Raw genomic sequence first — 26,197 nt, 5'->3', positions numbered from 1 at the left:
CTAGCAAGCTGCCGCTGTGTGCAACAATGGCAACTTAGGCGCTTCCAGGTAGGAGGTATTGTGTGATTGATGGCCATAAAGGGCCCGTTTTATGCAACGTTGCCAGAGTGAATGCTGCATTCATGTGTGAAATGTTGTGCAAATGGGCCTTTGACAAATGGGCCAATGGGCCAATTAGGCAACGTTACTCACCTGGAAGCACCTCGTGAGGAGGGCTGGGCAGCTGCAGAGCGCTCGCCAAGCGGGTCCACGAGTGCCCTGTGGTTCAGGAGGTGGGGTCCAGGAGGGCAGGCAAGGGGGAGTCTATCGGAGTCCACACCCACCCCCCACAGACTCTTGTGACATCCCTCGCTTACCCTTTCCGGAACGCCTGAGCATGGCAAGAGTCTGGGCTCCTTATAAGTATGGAGTTAGGAAAAGGCTGGATTTGTCTCACTGCCCAGCTGAGTTGCAGTTAGGGATGGTGCGGGCACCTGACTCAGTCTGGGAATCCTGCAAAACCACCCCTGCCCGCACCCCTGAGCCCCGCTCACCAAGCCCCTGCTCCTGCTCACCCCTTGCCCACGCTCAGTGAATGGCCTGCACTCACCTGGTGGCCTCGTCGAGCTTCGTGGTCTCCATTTTTTGAGAAATAAAATGGCATCACAAGAATGTGCACATTTGCACACATGCAAAAATTCATGTCTGTGCAAACACGCAAATTTTGCAAATGTTCATATTTGTGTATGCACGAAAATGTGCATTTTTTCAAATTGTACATTTTAGCACACACACAAATAAGCACCTTCACAAAAATGTGCATTTCACACATGAGACTATGCGCATTCGCAAAATGCACATTTTCATGCATACAAAGACGTGCACTTTTGCAATCGCCATTTTGTTTTTTTTAAAAAAATGGTGACCACAGAGCTCGACGAGGCCACTGGGGTGAGTGTGGGCTGCTCGCTGAGCATGGGAGGAGCTCAAGTGTGGTCCAGGGACCAGCGAGCAGGGTCAGGGTCTGGGCAAGTATCTGGAGAACCCGGGCAGGGGTCTAGTTCACAGACCCCTAGTTGTAGTGCCATTGCTACTAATTACAGGCTTCACAACTGAACACTTTCCTGTGCCTGCCCATTGCTGCAGCCTGCCGCGTGCTGCGTCCACAGACACACCAGGGCTGCAAAGCAGTGTGGCAGAAGCAGCCCAAACCTAAGGCAAAATGAGACAGCGTTAAACTCTGGGGGGCTCGGGAGGCACTAATGGTGGCAGAGACAGGCGGAAATGTCTCTGCCTCGTGGGGCAGGACCCACTGCAAAGGTTTCCTGTACAAGCTGAGATGAAGGACATGTGTTGAGGGTGAAGGTCTTGAACTGGTGACTTGAGTATTAGGTGAGAATGGGGTGTGTGCAACACGAGCAGGAGAAATGTGTTCTGTTCGCTAATTTTTTAAAAACCTACCAGATTTACACTACCCAAACCTGTACAAGACGGGTGGACAATACGCAGCCCCCAGGGTGCATGAGGCCCCTACTGCCCCTCGCCATGGCACATTCCACCCCCCACTTTCCCCCAAATTTGAATTTTTTTTAATGGTATCCACAGCTGCTAGGGTGCACCCAAACGGTCAAACCTAGCTTGCAATTTTGACCCTTTGGGCGCTCTGTAGCACTACAGATGCCATTTAATTTTTATTTATTTCATTATTAATTTTTGGGGGACCTGCTCGGGAGGGGTGTTTCTACGGACAAAAATGACCTGCAGAGTTCCTGCTGTTGCCCACCCGTGCTGTACATGAACTGGAACACAGTTGAATGTCTGTACTTTCCAGAAGTTTACGATCGAAGTTTGCACATTAAAAGAAAAATATGTAAAAAAACACGTGAATTACAGAGAGGTGTGCACAAGAAGTATATCTATGACAGGGAAGAGTGCACAAGAACACTTTATCTTAGGGGAAATCACCTGCAAAAAATGTTTTGCGTTTGAAAAATGTGTATAAATGCACGCAACCTGCGTACAAAACATTCTGAGAAATTCTCACAAAAATACTTGTGCTTCTTTATGCTGACTTTAAAAACAAATAAATCACAAACTGATGTGGAAATGGGATGGAACAAACTTAACTTTGGAAAGATGATAAAATGAGCGAAACCGACCTTGAGAGCTTCGTCCATCCCCCCTTGTCCAGCTCTGGCCAAAGGAGGGTACAAGTCTCATCAGCCTAGAAATGACCATCATCCAGGGGCAGAACACCCGCCCGGCATGCAGACGGACTCAGGTCCACTCCATGGAATCTCCAGCTGAAGGGATCGTGGATCAGGGAATGCAGAGAGATCCTTTCCTGAGCCCTCGAAGAGCCACTGTTTATTAAAACTGCAGTCCTGAATCTGGCTATAAAGCAGAGCTAACTTTTAACAGCAAAAGACGCCTCCATCCCCCAGCTGAATTCCCCGCCCTCTGCTGCATTACAGCCATTTTCCTCAGCCTGGCTCCAGCCCCTAGGAGCTTTGGACTGTGCTTCTGAAGGTGGCGCTGGACCTGGGGTCCAGAAAGTTTCCCTTCAGATGGGTCTGGTTTGTGTGTGGGCTCAACCAGGCAGGAAGTGCCAGGGATGGGGGGGAAGCAATACCCTCCCACATACAGACATACACAGCGTATGATGTAGTTCAGACATACACACACCCACCATGCCTGAAGCTGACCACTGGTGGGCATGAGCTAAGGGCAGAAACAGCCCCTTTGCAGCAGCCCCGGAGGCATGTGTGCAAGGGACCGGTTGCAAGGTTCCCATGGAGACCGGAGGAAGCACTGCCGGCTGGATTCATTCCACTCACAGCCTGCTCCTAGGATCGTTCCCAGGACAATCCATCCTGACTCTGGCAGCTTTGCGGATTCTCCTTTCAATCTCTATTAGAGCTCCACAGAAATTCAGCATCAGACCTTCCTCTCTTTTCTTGAACTTGTCTCTGGGGGACAGGAATGATGACCTGGTCATACAGGCAGCAGCGTAGCAGCGCCGGGGCTCGCAGGGTGGAAACCCCGGCCCAATACCATTCGCCTTCTCTCTGAGCGTAGCTGCACTCCTCAAAGTTGCTGGTGGGGAAACGGATTTTCCCAGCCATAGCATCTTGTTCCCTCTTGTAATGCAAAGTCTTTTGGAGCAGCTGGGTCTTGAGTGGGTAACTAAGAACTAAGGCCCATTAGCTTTACGCAAATGCTGTTCCTGGTGGAGATGAAAAGTGCTAGAAGTGGCTTGTTGATTTTGAGATAAATGGTTTCTCCCTGGTGCTAGGAAAAGAGACTACTGGAAAATCTTGAGCTGGTAGCATTATGCTGTTCGGGGACATGGTGTGTCCCTCTCCTCCTCACACCATTTTAGGTCTCCCCAGCCCAAGTCCAGCATGCTAAACATCACATTGCCTTTTGCCAGCGTGTTACTCTATGACTGTCAGCTGATCCTAATAAATTGGGTATTACGCGATATACAGCTGCTCTTTGGGCAGGGGAGGTGTGCATGTATACAAACACACCCATGCACACATAGAGGTGTGCACACAGAGATGCAGATCAGCCCAGCTGCCCGTGTTTGGGGGGATGTGTCTATAGCGATTGTCATGATGAGCGCTTGCACTTCCAAATGTACCACTGCGCCACTGCTTACAATCAACTGTAGTTGCAGCGGCACGAGCACAGGCAGGGGCCATGCTAATCTTAGCTGGAAGGGGGACGAGGAAGCTGGCTTGGACCCCCTTGTCAACACCCTGCTACAACTAGCATGGGTGGGTGGGCCTAGCAAGGCCAGCATTCTCAGGAGGTGGGGGGAATCCCCCACTTCAGGTGGCAGGGCAGGAGGAGTGGTGAATTCCTCCCCCCGCACAGCAGGAGGACCTGCCACCGCTGCCGCTGCCGTGTCTCCCCAGGGAGAAAGCCGAGGCTGGCTGGCGGGCAGAGGAGGGAGACAGATGCAGCGAGTGGGGAGGGGGGCAGTGCGTGTGCCTTGTCACCTCAGGCGGGGGGAAACTTTGCGCCAGTGCTGAGGCCTGGCCCGCTGCCACTTCTCAGCTCAGTTATGATTTTCCCTCTTCGTCATTACATATGTCGCACCAGCGATGGACGCAGAGGTTTAGTATACAAGCACAGGCCTCCGCCCCAAGGTGCTTACAGTCAGGGGAGAGAACAGACAACGTAACTGCTCATGTGTGGCATGGGCTCTGTGGTGTTTGTTTGTTTATTAAATTCATGTAGCACCCCATTAGCAGATACCCTCGGAGTGGTGTACAATTAAACAAACAAACAATAAAATAACCAACAAAACACTAAATACAACAATAAAAATATCAAAATATTAAAACATTAAAACATTAAAAATATTAAAGAGACAGCAGTAAAGTTAGTCATCAGGGTGACATATTAACGAGGAAATGCCTGCTTAAAGAGGGAGGTCTTAACGAGACTTCTAAACGTATATAGTGAATACACCAGGCGGATCTCCCTGGGGAGGGCACTCCATAGATGGGAGGGGCCAGTACAGAGAAGGCTCTTTCCCTGGTAGCCACCCGTCACACCATCGCGTGTGGCGGCATCCAGAGAAGAGCCTCCAAAGTAGACCTTGGCAATGGGGCAGGGCCGTACAGGTGAAGTCACTCCTTCAGGTGGGATAAAAGCAAGGGAGCAGCTGCTGGTGTCCACTGACATGCGTGTGGGGCTGGAGGAAGGATCACGTTCAGGGGGGCTGGATTTTTAAAATGAGGGGAGCTCTGGCTTCCGCCTTGAGAGCCTTCCCCCTGTGTGGAAGCTGGTTGGGGCTATTCAGTATCGAGGGAAAGTACTCTGCACATGCTCAAAGACATAGATCTTCATTCTTCATATTTTCTAGTAACTCAAAAAAGGACACCAGGACTGAAGCCCAGTTGATTAGCTTAGGCTCCTGCAGTCACCAGGGTCACCCGGGACTCCACCCCATTCACCCAGGGGTGCTTGGAGTAATCAACTGGAGGGTGTGTGTGGGGGGGGAAGTTGCATGCAAAATCCTTCATTGCTCAGAGCAAAGAAACTGTTCTGACCTGGAAGTCCTTAACAGAGGGTTGCACACACCCCTTCCCCCCAGAAATACATGGTCCAGCATCAGCAACTGTCCATAGTCCTGAGGACACCCTAATGTAGGGGAGTTGAAGCTCTCACCCCCTAAGGGCCAAATTTCGTTTTAGAGAGGCTCTTGGGGGCAGCATTCAAGTAGCAGGAGGGCCAAAAGGCAAAAGGGGTGTGGCCAAAAATACCCACATATTTTAGCTTAAAGCACTCCCTGCCAGCAACAGAGCCTTGGAGAGGCACGCCAGCCATTTTGGGGGGGGGGGAATCAAAATGGGTGGCCAAGGGAAAGGGTGTCTGGCTGCCTAGCAAACCCCCGAGGGCTGGATTGGGGCCCCAGGTCGGCGACATCTGGCCCATGGGCCTGAGGGTGGAGCGCCGATGTCACACGGATGGGAGCTGCCCCAGGCTGAGAGGGAGCACCCAGCCAACGAGCAGGCAGGCACTGCAGTCCTATTCACGTTTACTCAGAAGTAAATCCCGGTGTGGTGTGTCACTCTTTATTATTCATTTATTGCATGCATGTTTATCTGGTTTGTGCCCCACCTTCATACCAAAAATGGCACTCAAGGCAGCTTACAATCACTAATAAAACGTCATAAAAAATAATAATAAGCAAATACATTAAAACACAATTAAAAACATGACAACAGAGTAAAAACAGCACCCAGCACCACGGACCCACTTATAGACAAAAGGCTTGAATACACCCGTCTTTGCCTGCTGGTGGAAGAACAGCAGAGAGGGAGCGAACCTAGCCTCCATTGGCAGGGAGTTCCACAGCCAGGGAGCGTCCACTGAAAAGGCCCTCTCTTGTGTCCCCACCAAACGCACCTTTGAAGGCAGCAGTCTTGAAAGAAGAGCCTATCCCAGAGATCTTAAGGACCAGGCAGGCTCGTATGGGGGAAGTTGGCCTTTCAGGTAGCCTGCTCGCAAGCCATACAGGGCTTAATAGGTCATAACCAGCATGCTGAATCCTTCCTGGAAACAGGCTGGGAGCCAGTGAAGCTGCTGCAACAAGGGAGTTGCGTGCTCCCTGTAACCCGCCCCAGTCAACAGTCTGGCTGCAGCATTCTGGAGGAGCTTAGGTTGCTGAACAGTGTTTGAAGGCAGCCCCATGTAGAGTGTGTTACAGAAGTCCAAACAGGATGTAACTAAGGCAGGTGTGGCCATGGCCAGATCAGACATCTCCAGGAGACATTTAGTAAATATGTTTGGAGTTGCAACCTATGCACTCGCCCAAGGAAGGTATCTCCGCTGAATACAGTGGGACGTATTCTCAGTGGACTTGCACAGGGAGTTTTGAGGCATTGTATTGACAGCAAAGCAACTGTGGAGGGGGGGAGAAAACACCAGCCCTGCAGGGAAGTACCAGAAGAGTAACTTACCAGCAGTTGCACGTCCTCTTCTGTCCAGCTTTCAGGGCCCGAAGAGGAGCCAGTTGCAAATTTGGCAGTGTGGAACAGCTTTGAAAAAAAAAGAAGCCACCAGCCGTATCTCGGTGGGAGCCGATTCTGATGGGAAGATGTGGCAAAGAGGCCAGCGGCCACGGAAATGGTAGCATTGGCCTCTGCATGAAACATGGACCTATTTTCATGTGTTGGGGCCTGTTTTTCTTGCTGTCGTTTTAACTCTGCCTTCAGAATCATTCTAGATGGTCAGAGGAAACTCCCCTCCCCCTCCTCCTCCTTCCCCCTCCCCCCCGCAAGTTTCTTCTTTGGAAACGGCTGCACAGGCTGACCCGGGTCGCAACCTTGAGAACAGCGGTCCTTAAACAACGTCTCGCTTTTGCAAGCCCGCCGCTGCCCTTTATTATCTAACGTCAGGCTTGGCATGCCGGAACAGAGAGTCATCATTGTGCCGAAAATACTTCTTTGGCTTGCATGGTGGCAGCAAAAGGAAAATATTTTCACAGTCCCTTTTCTTCAGCCCCCTGAAATATTCCATTTTCTTTTTTTTTTCAACGGGTGGAAGAAAAATACACAGGGCTTGCATGGGAGGGGACTTGATTTGCCGGAGAAAGTAGCCGGCCGGCCAAACAGTGGCTCAGCTTGTCTGGCTGATGAATATCGGGCTTATTCGATTGCCCTCTCTTGTGGATGGTGCCTGTTTTGAAAAACCCCAGGCATCCACAGTATTTCCCTTCCCCGGGATCTTTGGGTCAGGCCAGTCTGTTAGTCTGCCATTGTTGGGAGATAGTGATTTCATGAAAGGCCGGTTCTGTGTTTGCCCTGGTTCGCAGCCTGGGCCGTTTATGAAGTGTGTGTTTACTCGCCCCGAGAAATGTTTTCCTAGACAGATCTACGATTCACACTTTCTTCTCATTGATGGACAAGGCGAGTGGCCGGGGGAGAAGGGGATGCTTTCCCTGGAAGCTGGGGAGGGAGGGAGGGATGGAGGAAGGAATGGCCGGTTGAGGGCTGTCACGTTTTTCTGTTTGAGAAACCATCTGCCTTTCCGCTTGGGTTTTCGTGGCCTGCAAACTGTCTGGAAGGTAGAGAGGGGGCTTGTGCCATGCACTGGTTTCCTTTCTTTTGATGCAGTGGCAGATCACAATCTGAGCTCATCCCTGCTGCACTACACACCTCACGGGCATTGGCCCGCATAGCTTGTCTGGGGCCTGATAATAATTCCTGAGACACAGACGGGGGGGCTAGCTGGCCTGCCTGTTGCCCCAACTTGCCCTTGGGCAAGACCCCCTCCACAGCCCCCCTCTCTTGGCGAGTCTCCCTCCCCACCGCCACGGCCGCCAGCTGCTCTGGCTCCTCCTCCTCTTCCCCGTCATGGCCGCCACTCGCTTGCTTGGCAGGCAGAGAGCCGGAGAGCCAGGAGGCCGCGGCGTCTCCTGCTCCTCCTTCCCACCGCCACCGTTGCCTGGGCCAGAGCGAGAGGCAGGGGAGCAAGCAGGTCGCAATGGGGAAGAGGAGGAGCAAGTCCAGGGGGCTCCCATCAGTGGGGCCCTGCTGGGGCATGGGCCCTCATCCTAGGCCCAACCAAGCCTACTCTTGACGCTGGCCCTGGGCCCAAGCTCCCTATGGGGCACTGGCAGGTGGAGGACATGTTAGAGGAAGGCATCTGTGCCATCTGAAGAAGCCCTCCCCTTCGCCCCTGGACATCGGCCTCCTCTGGTGCAGCTGCCACCTCACTGGCGAACAGCCGGTTGCTCTCCTAATTCCTGCCCTTCCCTTTCCACCTCGCTCCTGGAAGTCTCTCTGTCTTGGGATTTGTGGATCCACTTCGGTCCTAATTCTGTCCTGGCACATCTTCTAAAAATGGCACTCTTGATTGGATCTTGTAGACGCCATCCTGCTTTGCCATCAGTCTGGGTCAGCTTCTGCACAATATCTGATGCTGCCCCCTCTCTCCCCTTTGTCTTGGGCCTGGGAAAGCCCCACGCCCACAAAGCCTTCCTTTGTGCCAAGCCATCACCACACCTGAGCTGGTCCCACCTCTGGCATGTGCTCTGTATCTCACCACCACCACCTTGAAAGCATCCCTGGTCGACGTCAAGTGTCTGTTTCTGGGATGCTCTTGAAGGAATCGCTGCTGTGTCCCGGGAAAGTGCAAAGTCACCATTCAAAGGTGAGGGCTGGATTGGCACACAGCCAGACAGTAAATGCTTACTTTGGCCACTGAGTTGAGCTTGAGCCTTACGTGGCAGCGTTGGCAATTAGAGAGAACACGTAGGAATCGCTAAGCTCGCAGGACAGACTTGGTGGGGCTTCCCAGCTCAGGGCTAAGAAGGAGCTATTGCCCACCTGAATGGCTATGCAGTGTTAGTATTTATGTGTTTGTTCGTTTATTGCATTTCTATACCACCCAATAGCTGAAGCTCTCTGGGCAGTTTACAGAAGTTAAGGGAAGAGGGACAGAAAGAAATAGACAAGTTGCAGAGCTTGGAGTGTGTGTGTGTGTGTGTGTATGTGTGTGTGTGAGAGAGAGAGAGAGAGAGAGAGAGAGAGAGAGAGAGAGAGAAAGAAAGAAAGAAAGAAAGAAAGAAAGAAAGAAAGAAAGCATGCCCTTTTTCCATGCCAGTGCTGTACTTATAAGCAGGAACAGTAAATCATTTTTTCAAATGCCATGAAGCTCACCTAATGGAGCACCTCTTCCAGCATGAACCGACCCATACACTAGGTGTAGCATCTAAGCCCTTCCCTCAGGTGCCTCCTCCAAGGGAGGCTCAGAAGGCAGCAACAAGGGAGAGGGCCTTCTCGGTGGTGGCCCCCCAATTATGGACTGATCTCCCTGATGAGGCCTGCCTGGCACCAACATTGTTATCGTTTTGTCACCAGGTTAAAACTGCCTTCTTCTCTCAGGCATTTGGTAGCATATGATGAGTTTTTACTCTGGTCCTGGATTGTCTTTGGCTGATTGTTTAAACATTGTTTTTAGATATATGCTGTCTGTGTGTGGGCTACCTGGTTATATGTTTTCATGTAAATAGTTGTTGTACTTTGTATAATGTATTTTAATGGTTTTTACTTTTTATGAACTGCTCAGAGAGTTTCAGCTATGGGGCAGTATAGAAATATAATAAATGAAATGAAAGGGGGGAAGGAAAAATACTCTAAAAGAAAATCAGGAATGCTTTTATTATGCCATTGCCCTGACTCATTCACAGCATTTTATTTGGGGGTGGGGGCGGGGGGAGTACAGACATCATTGTCATCTTCCATTCATATCCCTCCTGCATTTTCCTGCTGCTGCTTCCACCTTTTTTTTCTTACCATTAAGGAGTAAAGATGGAAGAGTGCTATGCCTTCTAACTGATCGTGCTAAGAGCCCTGTGTCTGGAAGTGCCCCAACAGTGGGTAGCATCAAAGCACTTGAGAAAAGAAATGGTTAGGGGGTAGAGATCAAGATCTGGGGGAATGCTTTCCACAAGCAGGTGTCCATCATAACCAAGAGCTGAATCCCCACTGACTGAATGTACAAAGCAGAGTCCCCAGAGCCTGGGCTTTCTAAGAGCAGGGCAAGATGGCTAGGGATGTGTGAGAAGTTTGGTTTTGCTTGCAAAACATACGAGCATGCCCAGTTCAAAGCTCCAAATGCAAGCATGGCTGTGAGCATGTATCCGCCGAAAATATTTGTCAGTCGTCAAGTATGTGCTCGCGTTTGTCTCATACCTGAGTCCCAGTTCGATTTGCACAAGTTTCCTAATCTGCACACATTTCCTGTGTAGACTGAATCAGCCCCACTTCAGCCTATGGAGGAAAATTGCACAAATTAGGAAAGTTTGGGGAATTTGGGGAAACCTGCACAAATCTCCTGTTCAGTCGCTCCTCAATTTGCACAAGTTTCCTGTTTGTGCAAAGCAAGCAGCAATCACAAAAGTGTATGGGAATCAGGCACTAGACGATGAGCAAGATGTTGTTTGGAGAGTCCTGGCTATCTCAAATATTGCTCATTCGCACGTCCCTAAAGATGGCAGAAACAGGCCTTGGATATGGCCATATATACGGTACGAAGTCATGAATGCAGGTGGAAAGGTGCCATTCAGTAATATAGCCAGTTCTTGGTCTCAGCAATCCCCAAATGGTTCCTGGGCCCTGAATTACTTCTTTCATAAGAACTATGCTGGATCATAGTTATCATAGCTGGATCATAGTTATCATAGCTGGATCATAGCTAAGTAATTCTCCTCCTCCATGAATTGTTCTCATCCCCTTTTAAAGCCATCTAAGCCTGTGGTCATCATCATGTCATGGGGTAGGGAACTCCATAAGTTAATTATGTTTTTAAGAATATAAAAAAGGTTCTGCTAGATAATTAGAAAAGGAATTGAGAATAAAACTGCCAACATCATACTTCCCTTATACAAATCTATGGTGTGACCACACTTGGAATACTGTGTCCAGTTCTGGTCACTGCATCTAAAAAATGATATTGTAGAGCTGGAAAAAGTGCAGAAAAGGGCAACCAAAATTTATCAAGGGGCTGGAGCACATCCCCTGTGAGAGAAGGTTACAACAACTGGGATTGTCTGGTTGGAAAAAAGGTGGGTAAGGGGAGACATGATAGAGGTGTACAAAATTATGCATGGTGTGGAGAATGTGGTTAGGGAGACATTTTTCTCCCTCTCTCAAAATACTAGAACCCGGGGTCATCCCATGAAGCTGATTGATGGGAGGCTCAGGACAGATAAAAGGAGGTACTTCTTCACACAGCGCATAGTTAAACTGTGGAATTTGCTCCCACAGAAAGTAGTGATGGCCACCAATTTGGGTGGCTTTAAAAGGGGGATAGACAAATTCCTGGAGGAAAAGGCTATCAATGGCTACTAGTCCTGATGGCTATCAATGGCTACTAGTCCTGATGGCTACATGCTCCCTCCAGGACCAGAGGCAGTGAGCCTCTGTATACCAGTTGCGGTGGAACATGGGTGGGTGGGAGGGTGCTGTTGCACTCATGTCCTGCTTGTGGGATCCCAGTCAACAGCTGGTCGGCCACCATGTGAACAGAATGCTGGACTAGATGGACCCTGGGTCTGATCCAGCAGGGCTCTTCTGATGTCCTTAGATTTCAAGAAAAGGTCCATCTCAACTAGCAGCCTGCTTCCCACGGGGGCCAACAAGAGGAAGACTGTGATCAGGCCACAAAGGCAAACGTCTCCCCAACCTTTGCTCCCCAGCAACTGGCACACTCAGGGGCAGGCATCCTCTGAAGCTGAGGTTTCCATATAGCCTGGAGAAGAGAAGATTAAGGGGAGACATGAGAGCGGTCTTCAAATATCTCAGAAGCTGTCATGCAGAAGATGGAGCAGACTTGTTCCCTGTCACTCTAGAGCAAGGGTGGGCCACTTGAGGCAATCTGGGGGGCAATTTTCAGCCCTGGCCCCCTCCCCTGGGGGCCACAGTCCTGCTGCCACACCAGCCACAGTGGCAAAAAAAGGTGCGCCACCAAAATTCGGCACCAAACTACTATGGAGCCACATTTAGCTTGAAAACAAACAAAATCTGGGATGTTGGAGTCCCTCTAGCAGTCTGCTGCCAAATTTTGGTGGCCAACTGCCATTTGGGGAGGAGGGCTGGCAGAGGTGGCAGGGGCTGCACTCAAGGCCATGGGGGTCACATGCGATCCCTGGGCATGTGTTCTGCACCCCTGCTCTGGAGGGCAGGGCTGGAACCTAGGGTTGGAAGTTGCAGGAAAGTACCTTCTGGTTGGAGGTCTCCTCTGTCTAGAGTGAACAGAAAAAGTGAAAGGAGATGAGCAGGTGCAGGAAGAGGAAATTATTTCAGAGCATGACTTCACTGCCGGCTTTAATTTGCCTTGGCTGCCCTTCAAAGAGAGTAGTTCAGCTTTGCTGATCACTGTCGTTCCAAAAGAGACCCGGGGAGGCCCCACTCAAATGGTTAGTATCTTCGTGAAACATCCCACCCAGTTTGTTACACATCCCATCCTGCCTCCACCCTGGTGCCCTCCAAATGTGATGGAGTACAACTACCTTCCCCACCCCCCGCCAGCCAGCGGAGCTGTTTGGTGCCCTGCAGGTGTGTTGGGCTACAAGTGCCATCAGGGGATAATGGGAGTTGCAGTATGATACATCTGGAGGACACCAGCTTATGAGAAGTCTGGTTTTCTGGCCTCAGTATGGCTTGTAGCAGCCTTCTTCAACTGGGGGCCCTCTGGGCCGAAAGAGGTTCAACACCCCTGCAATATGTGAACTTCAACTCCTTAGATTCACAGTTCTCCAAATTTTGCAATGAAGTTCTCCAATCAAAGTATGTGTACACAATGTCTATATCCAGGGAAAGTGCACATGAAAGTCCACATAGTCATGAAAGTAACGTTAAAAATGCATGGTCTTAGGAAAATGACTTGTGAATGAAGGGCAAATTCTATACAAAAAATGCATTTTATTAGGAGAAATGCCTACAAATTTTCATGCAAACTTAAAAAAAATCTTAGAGCTTGCAGCTTGGGGTGAACCCAATTTAAGACTGGAAAAATGAGAAATGGAGAGAGACCAAAACTGACACATCTGTCCAGCCCTAGTGCAAAGCAATGAATGTCTGAAGTGCACCATATCAATGTAAATTTCTATTCTGTAAAAATGTGTTAAAATATTGCTTAATGTAAATCCCAGCAGCCCCAGGCTTCATGGCCGGGTGTCTTAGTGTACAGTTGGAATAAGGCTGGTTTACTCTGTTCTAGCACCCCAAAAGGAGACCATTTTCATAGCTCTTTTCAGACCTTGCATATGATGGTCCCAGAATAAAGTCTTGGGTCCCCCCAAATTGTGACTTTCTACAGGTGTGCAACTGAAAAACTCCAGTTTTGTATCTGCCCAGATGAATTCTGGAAAACTGCTAGAGTTCATATTTTGGAACAGATTCAGTCCAGCTCTGTTGACAGGCAGCCCAAGGGTCATCACTCAGGTGTGGAGCTGGAGTTTATAAGCACGGTCCATGCCTCTCCCTTTCCCTTCCCCTAAAGCTCAAATTCCTTTAAGCACACGCTGCTCTTTCACGGAGAGGGTGACAGGGGGGCAGGCGAGCCATAAATCCACAAGCACCACTCTGAAACAGTTGCCTTCAGGTGATTAAAAGCTTTCCCTCCAGTGCGCCACGCGCACCTGCCTCATGCAGAGGTGCGCTCACCTTCCTGGCAGAGTTTTGCCACGCTCGTTCAGAGCTTGTCTGAATGCAGAAGAAATTAGAATAAGTAGGAGGATGCTAACTGTAGACGTGGTTAGAAATGGGAAGGCGTTTGTGATTACGGAGTTCTTCTTATGGCTTCCGTCTGGGCCTGGCTTCTCACTGTGTGCTAAGTTTATTTTATTATTTTTGAATCTGTACCGATTTTGTTCCTTCAGTGGGAGCATCATTCTCTGTGGTGCCCCTGTGCATATGTATCTAACATACCTTTTTTGTTACCTGTTAGCATTGCTGGGGGAAAGGTGGTCACAACCGGGGAAGGCAACGGCAAACCACCCCGCTACAGTCTGCCATGAAAACGCCAGTGAAAGCAGCGTCCCTCTAGGAGTCAGCAATGACTCGGTGCTTGCACACGAGGAACCTTTCCTATCCTAGCAGAATGCAGGGATTTGTTTGTTTGTTTGAAAAGTTTTCTCATTCCAAACTCTGTACAAAAGACTAATTAACAGCAGCACTTTCATCCATGGAAGGCCAGATTCCTCGCTTTGTTGCTACATTTAAGAACTTTGTTCAAAGATGGAGATACACTGATGTGGAGTGCAGAGGATCCATTTCCCTCACCACACAACTCATATGCAGGGAGTTGATATGCAGCCTCTTTCAGTGGCTGGCTGGCATGGAATGCAGAGGATAAACCACGTTAACGCCTGGGGGATATAGAGCTGGGGGGATACATTAGCACAGAGTAGAAGTGTGTGAGGATCTCATCTACGTGGTGCCATTGTAATGACAGTGCGTGTGAACATCTTGCAGTCCATGTTCTTGGGACTGCCTTCTTAGAGTGGCTAGCCATGTGCATCACGGCGTTTGCACAGAGAGCTTCCACACCTCCTCCAGCAGCTGCAGGAAATGGCCTGGGATGAGCATGAGACGGCCAAGAATGGTTGGCATCTGCCAGCCATCTGCTCCCTAGGCAAAATGCAGCACATTCCAGATGCATGGATTTCTAAGCAGCATTTGCAAAACACATTTCAGACAACTGAGGCAAGTCAACAGGGGAGTGAGAACATCTCCCCCCGACCCCTGTTCACTAGATGCCTCCTCCTCCTGTGTGCATTGGGGACTAAATCTTGGTCATTTTCTTTGGACCACTGAGATTATTGTAACCAGTGGGGACAGGGGCAGGTGAGGGGCAGGGGTGAAAATGCAAGAAGATGTCTGTCTGTCTGTCTATCTTCCACTATTTATCAAAGCCTAATTCTGGGGTTCTGAAACCTTTCACATGCGCAGAGTTCCTTGCTCTCTCTACAGCCTTTCTGAAGCAACCCCCACCCATGCTGGGAATTAGGGGCAAGGGGTTCCTTTTTTATCAAACTCTGTGTCTGATATTGACCCTGAGCAGGGATGGCTGAATCAGACAGTTTTGGCTTCTTTCTGTTTCTCATTTGCCAATCTTTGCTTCATCTCAAATTTTGAGATTTAAAAACCACACACACGCACACACACACATTTGCATGAAAATTCATAAGCATTTTTGTGCACTTTTCTCCTTATGCATGCATTTTTGTCTACAATACACATTTTGTATGCATTTTTGCCTAAAATACATATTTTTGCAATCACATTTCCTAATATAATGCATCTTTGATTGCTATTTTCCCTAATATACCCATTTTGAGATGCTTTTTTGGATTGGAGAACTGCATTGCAAAATGTGGAGAAGTGCAAATGTCGAAGAATAACTGAGTTTCGGTTTGCATCATGGTTCAAAAGTGCAAAACCAGTGAACAAATGTCTCCCCCATAGGATTCCCCCTGAGTACTTTATCCAGACATTAGGCAGCGGGAGACATTGTGCCATATCCAACGGTGTCATTCTGCCAGCGCAAATGACATTGAGCCGACCGAAACTCAGCCCTGAACTTCATGCAAGAGGGGAATCCAACTGGGGTTTTCTTTGTGCGAGCAGTTGTGCATTACACAACCAGTTGCGCATAACTGTTGTGCAACCTGTTGTGCGACCGGTTGCGCATTCCGCTTATGCAGTCTGTTGTGCGGTGGGTTACGCAACTGCTTGCACAACCAGTTGCACAAGTGTAATGGGCAACTGCTTGTGCGACGGAAAGGTTTGGCAGAGCTCCACTAGCGCTAATTGAGTTTGTGGAATGGCACCCTTGGATACGGCCCATTGACACCTCTCTGCTGCATTCTCACATTACTTGCTTGGCAATGTTGTGGTCAAATTCCCTCACAGGCCTGCATTGTCCAGTCACCAGAGGCACTATGCCATTAAATACGTTACACTCTCCCACTTTTCCTCAGATAGGGCCTTGGTTGTTACCCTCCCAGAGGTATCTTACTGCGAAGCAGGACCTCCCCATTGATCTGTGATTAGATGACTAATCCAAAAGGCCTCTTCTTGGGTTCTTATGATGTAGTTATAATCATTCAATTTGAGGAAATCTTGTCTTATGTACAATAGGCAATATCATGGCTAAGTGGTTTGACACCACGGAGTGTTCAAGAAGCAAGTGGTATCTAACCACAAGGTGGAATGTAACTCTTTGGGTTGCAAGCTTTGAGCAGTTTATTTGTTAGATTAATCAACTGAAGCTTTAGTTTAAAATGGTGGGGACAACATTGTGCTACACATTTTGTGAAATCCGTGTGTGTTTCGTGGATTGTGTAGTGTCATTTGTTCTGGTGTCCGTTCACAGATAGACTTGAATTTTTGTTTTTCTCTTATGTGGAAAAACATGCAAATAATTCTGTAAGAGGGCTCTCAACAATTTACGTAAGTTATGTTAGCACGTAACATTTAGCATATTGTCCCCCATTCCATTTAACTCTTTGCTGCCTATCTTTTCCAGGATGGTGTGTGTCTCAGCAGAAAATTGTGTATTTTCCTCCAAATAAATGTGCGTAAATTTCAGGAAAGTTAAAAAAAAAAATCCAAAACTCCATGGACACCGTGCGGACTGAGCGGGGTCGCTCCACAGTGGATTCTGCAGGTCGGATTCTTAGAAATCTGAACTCATTTTAGTCTGCCTCAAATTTCTCCAGCATCTCTAGCTACACATTGTAGGGGTGTACGAAACCCCCTTACCTTGCATCTGCGGGGGTCCATGGGGGGGCAATCTGTCCCTCCCCCCCAGAATCCTCGCTGGCCAGCTCCACTTCACGGTGAGTCTGTGCAGCCACTGGCCGGCTCCAAAGTGCCAGCGATACGGCAGCCATTGCCGTATCGCTGGTGGGCCAGAGTAACTGCGGCCGCAAATGGCGTCCGGGATGCCATTTGCGGCCGCAGTCAATCTGCTCCAGAGCTGACCGGCGGGGAGGATCCAGCCAGCGAGGATTCCTCTTGCAGGTAAGAGATACAATCCTCCATGGACGTCAGGGGGCCAGATTCAATAGAATCCAGCCTCATTGGGGTCCGTGGAGGTTTTCTCCAACATCCCTAACACATAGAGGCATCAGTGATATGTCTAGTCAATTAACTGATGGATTAAAAGGCAGGTCAATCCACTTAAAATTCACTATCAATAAACAGCTCCAAAAATGAGTAAAGTTGACGGCGGCGTTGATACCTTGGGGCTGCCTTGCTCGTTCGAAGTCTGGACTAATGGCAGGAAATTCAATTCAGACAGCTTTGGCTCCATCTGCTGGAGATGTGAAGCAACTGCAGTGCTGCTGCTCTCCCCCCCCCCCCCCCCAATTTCTTGACAGAATTTTGCCTGTCAATGATGGGGACTTGAGACAAGTGACAAAACAGGTTGCTGAACCCAAGAATTATGAACGGGTATCAAAAAACGAAATGGTGTCAGTTCCACAGGGATTGCTATTGTCCTTAACAAGGAGAGCCTTTAAAGGAAACAAAAAGCCCAACTTTTCTTTTGTAAACTGAGTTACAATAGTTTTAAATTGATTTTTTAAAGTTGATAATGTTCTGAACACTGTAAAAGACCACAGTCATGGGAAGAGAGTCAAAGTAACATGTCTACTTACAGAACATCCATTTTATTTCCCTGGGGTTTGGGAGGCAGCAATAGAAATTCAGATGTTGAAGAGACCTGTGTCACTCAAAAGCTTGCCTCCTGCGTTTAAATTGTTCCCAACCAAGGAATCATGTCCCTTGCACTGTGCTTCGTGCATGATCCCATCACCCTCCCTCCAGGCAAAGGGTTGCTTTCAGAGATGGTGCAAGACATTTTGGTGCATGGTACAGACGACCCAAATGGCACTCCCAGTGGATATATCACACACACGCACACACACGCACACACACCAAGCTGCCACCCCTAAATCTGCCACTGCAGCAGAGACCCTCACCCTGGCTGCAGTTGCTCCAATCCCTGCAGCTGCTCACACACCTTTCGGCAGATTTCTCTGCAGGCACTGGCTCCTTCTCACCACACCCCCAGGCATTCAGCCCCGGGCTTTGTTGCTGTGGAAATGGATCGAAGGAGCATTAAGAGTCTACATGGTGTTAAGTAACAGGGTACAAACTGAGAAGGATGCAGCAAATGCTCTGTGTCAAGGCAGGCTTGGAAACAGCCAGCCTGAAAGAGGGAGGGATGGGCTCTGGTTGGAACAGGCTACCACTGTCAGATTTATTTACAGGATGGCCATTGTGTACCTGGTGGTACCAAAGAGCCATTGGATCTACACCTATGGTTGATGGGGGCAGGGGGAATGTTTCTTCTTCTGTTACATGAATAGGATTCAGGATCACTGCCAGAGATGCTCGCAGTCAATAGGTTCAGCTTTGACAGAAGGAAGAATTTCTGCGCAAGGCAAAATGAACTGACGGAACTCACCACAGCAAGATGTGATGGCCCCTTGTTGAGATATCTTTAAAGGGGGAGTAGACCAGTCCAGCTTTCCCCCAACCTGGAGCCTTCCAGATATGTTAGACTACGATTCCCAGCATGCTCCAGCACATCTGGAGGGCACTCGGTTGGGGAAGGCTAGTTCATGAAGGAGGACAAGGCTATCCATGGAAGGGAGGGGTCGTGGCTCAATGGCAGGGGCCCTGCTTTGCTTGCAGGTGGTCCCTGGTTCGATCTCCAGCTTCTCCAGGTAGCATTGGAAATGTTCCTGCCTGAAACCCCTGGAGAGCTGCTGCCAGCCAGTGTCGACAATAGTGGGCTGGATGGACCCAAGGTCTGTCTCAGGATAAGGAAGCTTCCGATGTCTATTAGTCATGAAATGTGGAATCCGCAACAAAACATTGCAGCATGGAGTGCTCCTGTCCATTATTCCACTCACTCAGTCGTGCCCTCCTCCATGATATTCCATTCCATTCTCCCTACCTACCACCCACCCACCCACCCCCGATGGACAGTCAGCATTCGCTAGCCCATTCAATCCCCATTGGACATTATGCAGGAGGGTGCCCCCCCCCCACTTGTTCTCCCCCTAAAGTTTTTTTGCACTTCTGCAAACTTGGAGGCTCTGCCAGGCCTGCTGAAACCTCCCTCTTTTCCATGGGTGGTTCCATTTTGGCTCCATAATGATCGGCACTCACCACTGAAAATAGGAAGCAGAGGGAACGATGGGACTTCCATGTACAGAGCCAGCATACCTCTGACTTCCGAGAGGCAGGGGACACAGAACAGGGCAAAGCCATCTTCTTAATACCCCTTCTTGTGGCAACCCAGCGGCATCTGGGCCCTGCTCTCCAAAGGGCGCAAAAGAAACTCACCCTAGTTAGGGAGTTCCAACGTCTGGGTGTGGCAACACAAATGCATCCATCCATCTGCCATATTTATGTTCTGCCTTCACCCAAAGGGCTCAAGGTAGCATGATAAGCATAAATGGCTATTGTTGTTCATTTATATCAATGTACACAATGTTAGAGAGTACCCTAAACACAAAAGATAGGTCCCAAAGAGCCGTTTTATCCTCGCAACAACCCTGTGAGGTAGGTTAGGCTGAGAGAGATGATGACTGGCCCCAAAGCCACCCCATCAGTTTCAGGACTGAGGGTTTTTTTTTAAAGTTTATTAAACATATAATTCATAACACCAAAACACACTTGATACTAAAGAAAAGAAGTGACTAGGGGGGGAAATAAGAATCTACTTATATAACTATTTCCAATAATAACAACTGAAGACAAATTTGCTATAAACTACATTAAGCAGAGTAACATAAGCTGAAGCGATACACCATATAAAGCAGACTTCCCCAACTTGGCCCCTTCCAGATGTGTTGGACTACAAGTTCCATAATCCAGAATACGGTGGTCCAACACATCTGGAGGGGGCCAGGTTGGGGAAGTCCGCCCTAAGGCCATTCTATCCTCACAGCAACCCTGTGATGTAGGTTAAGCTGAGAAGGGTGATGATCAGTCCAAAGTCACGCACTGAATGTCATGACGGAGTAGAGTTTTAAGGTGAATTCTGCCCTCCTTCCCCCATTGCCTCAGTCCTTTAAACTCCACCCAGAGGTCTGCCCAGCCACCCCCTTCCCAGTCCTAAGTCCTGTTCTGTTTATCTCTCTTAAATGATCTCAAATATGTGATATGATAAAGACAAACGCCCATTCAATTTAGCTCACCTTAATGCCAGATTCTACTTTTACCGAAGTAATTAAGATTAATGCAGCTGATAATTTAGGAAGCGTTCTTAAATGTACCTTTTCTGGCAGTATCTGAGATATACTTTTACCTTAGGAGATTTATCAGTGTACTTAGGTAACAGATAATTCCTTAGCGAATGGCAGCATTTAGAAGCAAAATGAGAGATAAATATTTCTTAAATAAATGTCAAAATAACTCACTCTTTATTACAATCCCTCAAAGGAGCGGCAGTCAGTTCTGCACCTCTAGACAATTTTTGCACGGCACTGAAACCCCAGCAGCTGGGCCGTTGCATTCATGTTGAATGTAATTGTTTGCACACTGTATTGTAGGGTTGCATGTGTGGGGGGAGGGGTGTGTTTAAATAATGACAATAATTAATAATTAATAATGAGATTTAACACAGACTTCAAGCTGAGAGCCTAAAGAATGACAGCTGCAGTTCAAACCTTTTACTAATTGTCCAGAACCAAATTAATAGATCTGGAGCTCAGTTCCAGGTTTTTGAGGGCTGTTAGCCAAGACCCCCCCAATGAGCCCCTGCCCTAGTGAGTCTACTTTCTCACCACCATTGTCACCAGCTGCTCTTGCCCCCCACCTCCTCCCCTCCATTGCTACCACTTGCTGCCAGAGTGAGAGGCAGGTGAACCAGCAGGCTGCAGTAGTGAAGAGGAGAAGAAACAACCCTCCGGGGCTGTTGCCAGTGCGCCCCGGCTGGGGTGGAGGCCCTCGACAGATGGCCAACCATACCAACCCTTGACATTGGCCCTGCTGTGGTTCAAAACATGCTTATCAACACAGATGCAAGTTTGTGATGAAAGAGCAGTTGACTGTATGGGGCGGCAGGGGGGGGCAACACGACTGTATCCAGGCCAGGGAAGGGTCTCCCCCCGCCCCACATTTCTCATGCAGCTGCTTGAAATGAAGTTTATGCTCATATAACTGCATTAGTTCACATGGGCCTCTCCCATTCCTCCCCATTCCCCATGGTCAAAAGTTAGATGGTAAGTTCTTTGGGGCTGGGACCTATCTTCTTCTGTTATGTTACTAGTCTCGATGGCGATGTGCTCCTTCCAGTACCAGAGGCTGTGAGCCTATGTGCACCAGTTGCTGGGGAACATGGACAGGAGGGTGCTGTTGCACTCATGCCCTGCTTGTAGGTTCCCGGTCGACAGCTGGTTCGCCACTGCGTGGACAGAATGCTGGACTAGATGGACCCTGGGTCTGATCCAGCATCAGGGCTCTTGTTAGGTTCTTATGTACTCTGTAAAACACCAAGGACCTTAATATAAAACAACAAGGACTGTTATTATCAACTTCCAGAAGGGTATCCATTGTTGTAGTAGAACCCGGACTCATGGGGACACAGCACCGGCACCTACGGGGATGCTGGAAGCATCTAGCACCCTCCTCAGAATCCTCTGTTCCCTCTGAGCTTAGTGGCGCTTCTCACAGTAGCTGGGGAGGGTCGGATGAATTTTAACAACAGTATATTGTTCCCTGTTGTAATGCAAAGTATTTTGGGTCAGCTTGGTCTGGAATGACCAATTAAGACCCATTCGCTTTATGGAAGGCCTGCTTCTGGTGGAGAGAAAAGTGCTAGAACTGATGTATTGGTCGGGATCAATACAGCTGCCTGCCAGCTTTGGGCTCTCCTTGGGGGCCGTGGCTACAGGGGCTGCCCTGATGAGCTCCCACACTTCAGAACTGGCCATGACACCACTGGAAGTAGCTGTATTAGTCCATTGCTGCAAACCAAGAAAGCTCTGTAGCACCTGTGAGACTCGCTTATTATGGCAGAAGCATTCATGGACTGGAATCCACTGCTTCAGACCAAGCCCTAGGAGGAAAGGTGGAAGGAGCTGAGTACGTTTAGCCTGAACAGATGATTCAGAGGTGTTATGAGAGCCATTCTGAGATATCTGAAGGACTGTCCCAAAGACGATGGAGCAAATTTGTCTTCTGTTGCTCCAGAGGGTAGAACCTGAACCAACAGGTTTAAATTGTGAACCGCCCAGAGAGTTTTGGCTATTGGGTGGTATAGAAATGTAATAAATAAATAAAATTTAAAGAAAGGGGATTTTGACTAAACATTAGGAAGAACTTCCTGATGGTCTGAGCTGTTCAACAGTGGAACAGACTGAAGGTGGTGGACTCTCCCTCGTCAGAGGTTTTTAAGCAGAGGCTTGTCAGCCACCTCTCAAGGATGCTGCTATAGCTGCAGGTTACCTGCAACAGCAGGGGTGTGTGGGTGGGGTGGACTAGATGATCTTTGAGGTCACTGCTAACTCTGTGATTCTGTGTTTCATCAGATGCGTGAAGGGTTATCCCCAGCTGGCAGGTTTATATTTACATGGGTGCAGGGGTGGGGAGAACGTAGACAGTTGGGTCATATAGATACAACACGCACAGCCTGAAACTATGCGGAATAAATACAGGGAACATTCACAGCAACAGTAATTAGCATGCCGTAGGTTGACTGCATTAACACCTGTAGGGGAATAGAAAACCATTGGCTTGGATGCTCATTTAGTTTTACTTAGAGTAGACCCATTGAAATCAATTAGACTTAAGTTAGTCATGGCTCAGTAAGTATGACTAAAGCCCTATTCAGGCATTTGCCTGGACATGTTAGAGCTTCAAGTGCGTAGACGGTCGGGGCCGTGGAGCTCTCTGCGCAGTCAGGAACCCTGATAAGGTAGCATCAGCCATTGCGCTGAGAGTTCTCCTTGGGTTCAAGCAAACATGAGTAAAGCTCGCTTTCAGATCTTCCTGATCCAAAAGCCCGAATTGAGGGGGGCTGGGCCAGCATGCCAGACCCTCTACTCACTGTAAGCCCTCACCTATTCAGTCAAATGCTTGAACTCGGCTTAAGTCCACCCCGCCTTAGGTCTGCATCCAAGAAATCTTGGTTGATGACTCATACCAGCTTTGGTCAATTAATCAATCAATTCAGTCTGAATACATTTGCATGTGAGTAAAATCACATGGAATAATATTTGTTCTGGATGTTGTGCAGACCACCCTGGATTCCTGTGGGTGAAGGGCAGTTTGTAGATTCTAATTAATTTAATTTAATTAATTAAATAAGTGGTCTCTTGCCACCATAAATAGCTAGGTCTTTAAGTTGCCACAGAATTCTTCGGCCTAAGAAGGGAGTCAGCTCTCTCTGGAGCTGAAATGGTAAACCTATTTTGCCCCAAAAGTCTTCGGAAGGGGGGTTGGAAAGGAATGTGCTTTTTAGGCAGCCTTTCCCAGTCCAAATGTGCTGGACTGCAGATCCCATGTTTCCCAGCCTATGGCCATGGTGGCTGGGCATGATGAGAATTGCACTCTAACACGTCTGGGGCACCAGGTTGATCAAGGCTGCCTCAAGATCCCTGTGCTGAGGCGAGATGTGTGCAACTGGTGGTAGACACAAGATGCACAGGAGAGCGGGTGCCAGTCCAGGAGAGGGCCGGGATTTCGGAGCTGCTGTGCGGAGAGCGCCTGAACAGCCAGCTCGTTGGCTCACTCGGAGCTGGCCGCCGAGGGCGTCTGCACATCAGTCCCCCAGGAGTCCCTGTTCCCTGCACGTCCAGCAGCGCAGCCAAGGGAGAGCGCGCTTTTCACGTCCAGTCCTGGCTCAGGCACTTGAATGGGCTTGTGATCTATGGCAGCGGCCAAGCCAAACAAAAATTCCTGACATATTTCTCACTTTCCTTGCAGCCAAGAAATTCATATTTCACGGGAAGTTAAGCTGAGACCCAGCAGTAGCTGAGTGACAGAAGTTTTCCAAGGTACAGCCAACTGAGGAGTGGGGTGTGTGCATCTTTTCACTGCAAAGGTTCTGCTTTTTCATTCCTCATCACGGCCCAAGCCTCCCCCTCCCGTGCCATCGCCTGGCCTTCTCTTCTCCTATGGACAGACCTTTGCTGCCGCTTTCATCCATGTACACAGCTGCTTTGGGGTATTTCCTCCACACACACCCCATCCAAAATAAATAAATAAAAATAACAACGACCCTCCATAGCCCATTACAGGAGCAACAGACTTTTTAAACATTCCAGGCTCGGGGGGGGGGGGCAGAGACTGTTCCTGAGAGGGAGTGATTTTTCACAACCTTAGCCAAATTGTTGGCTTTCAGAGGCTTCTGTTTAACCTGCCTGGATATAATTTAGATCTCTATGAGACAGTCAGATAGACTTCTGTATAGTCACAATGCACAGCGCACCTGAGGCAGCCTGCCTCAACCTGGCCATGGGGCAGCCAGGTGTCCTACTTTGCAGAGGGAGGTTCTCTATTTGAAGAGCTGTCAGCTATTAGAAGACAGTCGTATATTTGAAGGGCTTTCCAGTCCAGGTCCTGTTTTAAAATAAAGATACCTAAGATGGGAGAGCAGCAGGGGGTTTGAAGTTGTCCATCCACACTTCGCACCTGGTCCATTTTCTCACTATAGTGAGATTTATTGAATTCTGATTTAAATTATAATTGTGGTTTTTAAATGTGCATCTATATGGATTAGCATATGCCAGTGTTATGCAAACTGCTGCCCTCTTTTTTGGTGACACAGTTCTGCTTCTCTGATCAGCCTAACCAGGTGTACTCCAGATGTGTTAGACTACAACTCCCACCATCCCCAGCCAGCTCTGTCATTAAGCCCTCTCCTCTACCCACCTTTCAGGAAAAGTGCCTAAAATTAATATATTGGTAGAGAAAAGAGAGGCATTCACAGACTGCTTTTATTTCAGTGGTTATTTTTCTGCTAGCTGGGGGCGAGGTTTCCTGCTCCAAAAAGGCACTGAATCCACCCAGCAGAACGTCAGCAGCTTCTTCCCATCTCAGCCCAATATGCTGGCTGAGTGGCCGTCCTGGAATCTACAGGGGGTGCTTTGGAATAATTCTGATGGATGCGTCGCTGGTCAAATGTTTTGCTGGGATGTCTCCCGCACTCACTGGGTTTTTCAAAGTTCTAGAGGGCTAGCTGTGTTCGTCTGTTGCACAACCACGGAGACTGCAGGCTCATGAAACCTTGCGCCACAATCAATCTCTTCGTCTTCAAGGTGCCGCAGGACTTTTAAAAATGCCATGAAATTAACCTTCTCGGGATCCACTTCACAGAATTGGACACGTGGCATGTAAGGTTGATTTTTTTATATCAGCCCAAGAGGTGCCATGCCTGGAAGCCATGTGCCCTTCCTCAGAAATTGTTTGTGGTTTGAGCCACTTCCCACTTGGAAGGGGACGGACCGTACGTCAGTGGCAAAACACCTGCTTTCCACACAGAAGGGCTCAGGTTCAACACCTGGCATCTCCAGTTAAAAGGAGCAGGGGGCAGGTGATGGGGGGGGAAAGCCCTTCTCTCTGCCTGAGCCCCCTGGAGATTTGATACCAGTCAGAGGAGGCAATAATGAGATGGATGAAGAAGCTGTCTGACTTGGAAGAAGGCAGCTTCTGGGATCTAGGTTTGACAAAAGTGCTGCACCTCAGGGCTGTATTGCAACCGGGGACTTTCTCCCTGTTGCCATCTGTTCTCTGCATGCTGCCCCATTCCTGATGGACTTTAGAATCCTGCCCTGGAGTTAGAAGGCAAGCCATTATTTACTGTGGCTAATGCAATAGTCAAGCTGGGCCCCTGCAGTGCAAATGTTGCAAGTGTCCTGGATCCCCAAAAGAGAGGTTTGCATTTATTTGTTTTTAAAGCAACTTCAAAAATGCCTCCTTTATGTGGCTGAATGAGCCCAACTGTGGTAATGTAACTCGTTCTGGCCTCGGTTGTTTTATCTTGGCACAGTGCCTTGGCCAATTTAAACAGAAGTAAACAGGCTGGCCTGTTGTGGCTCCTGTCGGGGCATAAGTGGCGCATTGTTGTCAAAGCCGGTGCCGGCTGCATGGAATGGAGGGGCTGTGTGTCAAGTTTGGCTGGCTGGAAGGAGGAGGAGGAACAATAGCCCCCCTTTTCCTCCCCC

At 48.9% G+C, this 26,197-nt stretch overlaps 1 long non-coding RNA gene across 1 annotated transcript in view; it reads left to right on the top strand.

Annotated features, from left to right (window-relative positions):
• The window catches only part of LOC146338793 (uncharacterized), a 414,064-nt gene extending 389,840 nt beyond the window's left edge, over nucleotides 1–24,224 (top strand). The window contains exon 4 of the long non-coding RNA XR_014784711.1: nucleotides 23,958–24,224. This is a non-coding gene — a long non-coding RNA (uncharacterized LOC146338793). The remainder of the gene's footprint in view (nucleotides 1–23,957) is intronic.
• Nucleotides 24,225–26,197: the final 1,973 nt, after the last annotated feature.

This window comes from Heloderma suspectum, chromosome 8, assembly GCF_057233095.1.
Source record: "Heloderma suspectum isolate Gila_16-S chromosome 8, 16-S_ref, whole genome shotgun sequence".
NCBI classification, from domain to species: domain Eukaryota; kingdom Metazoa; phylum Chordata; class Lepidosauria; order Squamata; family Helodermatidae; genus Heloderma; species Heloderma suspectum.
This window is presented reverse-complemented; position numbering and strand designations above follow the sequence as displayed.